At 39.8% G+C, this 2,758-nt stretch overlaps 1 pseudogene; it reads right to left on the bottom strand.

Annotated features, from left to right (window-relative positions):
• Positions 1–492: 492 nt before the first annotated feature.
• On the bottom strand, positions 493–1,824 carry LOC114635423 (annotated as a pseudogene).
• Between the last annotated feature and the right edge of the window lie 934 nt (positions 1,825–2,758).

The raw sequence follows: 2,758 nt of genomic DNA, 5'->3' as shown, positions 1-2,758 counted from the left end.
TAATTCTATTTGATATGACTGTTTAGCTCTACTTGGTTAGATGAAACAGGTACACATGCTCTACCTGAAAATTTATTTTTCAGGCTCTCTGTAAAGCAGCGGAGAGGAAACAGCTACACCCCAGGAGTGGATATGCCAGGCTGTTTCCTGGAAATGCTTTCTTACTTTCATCTTCAGATGCTATTGGCTATTTTTTGGTAGGGCTAGACATTAATACTGACCAGTTTTACTTCCTGACTGTTAGCAAACTACCCCACCCCATGAACCTGCTCTCACAATGCAGGCATCTTGGTGATCCTTTAACATATTCTAAAATATATGCTCAAAGTAAAAAGATCCAAATTCACAAGAGTATGAAATATTTATTTAAAAAAATCAGGCATTTGGTTGTACACTCTAGAAATGAGATTCAAATTCAGTAGTAAAGGTTAGAACAAAGCTTGCTCTAAATATTTAAGAAAAACTTTAAGACTTCCCAGGAGGTCCTAGCTCTCAATTGTCTTTTTGTGTTTGTAGAGAGGCAGCTGTGACCAGCTAAGCAATTCCATGGAGCTGCATCTTTGCAAGTTTCTTCTGTTCACATTCTGAGACTAAGCTGTTCAGTTCTGCTGCACTGTATCCCATAAGTCTTCAAGTCACAAATTTGTACACAAATCTCTTGCCTTGAACTTTACAAATCAGATCCCCATCATAGTAATACAGTAATGCACGGCTAAGTTTATCATAGTTCATCGTAGGTTTATTTTTACATTGTCCCCATTTTTGTGCAACCAATTCAAGCTAATTTAGCTTAAATTCACCTTCATCACCAACCCAAGAAATACAGTCTCGAGCATCCTTGTCAGTAAGAAGTTCTAGCAAAAACTGCCATAGTTGGATTTGACCATTGTTTCCTGTTCTGGTTCCCGGTGAGCTTCTATCTTCTCCTGAAATCGTTGGGGATCTTTGTACTTTACCTGCCTTCTCACTACTGTTTATTAACTTTAATCTTAGTTGGTATAGCGGAAGGCACTGATGCTGGAATAATTTGCACAGGTTCGTCAATTGTAACTATCTCATTCATCTGTTGCTCTTGGCTTGCAAAAACGTATCTTTGAAGAAGCTTCAGGTAACTCCAGAGAATTTCTTCCCCAGGGACCTGGTGAAAAAAAAATCTTCTTGGTTGAGACTACATAATTCTCTTCCCGAAATGTTGAGTGTGGTGAGGTCTCTATCAGTCACATTGAACTCCTTCATTACCCAAATTACCCAATGCAGGACTTGGTCTGTGGCTCATAGGGGATCCCAAGACGCTCCTGCTCTTTTCTGTAGCCTTCCAGTGCAGCAGCCCATCTCGTCACTTGCTCCGAGGTCTCATCTGAAATGGTTGTAATATGTTTGGTGCCATCAAGAGTTATTACTTGGGCTTCTTCGAGATGTGCTTCTGCTTCTGCATGGTGGGCAGCTGGATCAATGTTCAAGATCCACTGTTTCCGTAGTCTTAACAATTTCAAGAATGTTTAACTTTGGCTCAATTCCTTGGTAAGAAATTACCTGTAAACTAAGCTGTACAGTCCCATCTGTTTTCACTCCTGAATCAAACAAGCTTTGGTCTGAATCCAGCTGAGTACCTTGTAGGCAAATTTCATGAGCATCCAAAGAACACTGCAGTCTTGGTTCTAGTAGTTTCCTTAAATTTCCTACTGGTTTATTGATGTCTATGGCCTGGTTTACACATTCAGCTGTGATATAGGTTTGTTCCACAATGCTTTCTTCTGTGCACTCCGGTTTCTCAGTTCCATCGATCTCAATTTCTATCAGTTCTTCTGCTTCTCTCTTAGTCATGGTTGAAGTATTTCAAAAATTCACTCCAGCTCCGGAATCCTCCTCCTGCACCCCCCACCCCACCCCTTGGCCCTCGCTCGCTCTCTAGAGCCAGCTGGGAAAGGCGGTGGCACGGGCTCCAGATACAGAGCCTCTCCAGATAAGCTTTGACCACTCTCAGTAGCAGTGTGAGGCCCCGGGGCCCTTCTTGTGGAATTGGCGCTAAGGAACCCCTGCATCATACTTCAAATAAACAACTTATGTACACTGTAGCCCTACCTTAAATTTCTATTAATATACTATAAAAACAAAACAGACTTAAATCTTTATCGGTACACAATAATCAAACAAAGCAACCTTAAATTTCTATCAATATACAATATTTTAATCTCACCACCCTAGATGCTAACAACCACAACACATCAAACAACCAGAACAATCCATCTCATCTTAAGTCATTGGGATGACAGTCTTTTAATAGTTGTTACCTGCTGAATAGGGGTGACGAATTCCTGTTTGGGTCTAAAGAAAAATAATATGGTTAATCTAAAACAAACAAACAAACAAAAAACCCTAGCTGTGGCATTTGTTGCCCAGTTTATGTGTTGTCTGTCAAGTCTATGTGCTGTCCAGTCTCTGTGTGATTGATCATTTGCGCTAGCTCTTTTGAAGTTGATTTGGATGCATATCTTGGAGAACTTTGACAGTCTGTGAGAGTGTTATCATTCAGATTTAGTTGCTTTGTGAAGACATTCATGTCTCAGCTGATCAGAGGTTCTCCCTGATCAAATCTAATCTTTATAAGCTTTGTTGATAACTGTATTTTCTCATTCCCTGTGGATACATTAGCATAACCACATCAACATTTTAAAACAACTGCAGGTTTCAATTCTTTTTTTTCTCTTGCTTTTTTTTTGATTTTTTTCAAATCGTAATTTTTACTTATTGACACAGG

The sequence above is a fragment of the Grammomys surdaster genome, unplaced genomic scaffold (assembly GCF_004785775.1).
Source record: "Grammomys surdaster isolate TR1022 unplaced genomic scaffold, NIH_TR_1.0 103737, whole genome shotgun sequence".
Lineage (NCBI taxonomy): Eukaryota > Metazoa > Chordata > Mammalia > Rodentia > Muridae > Grammomys > Grammomys surdaster.
This window is presented reverse-complemented; position numbering and strand designations above follow the sequence as displayed.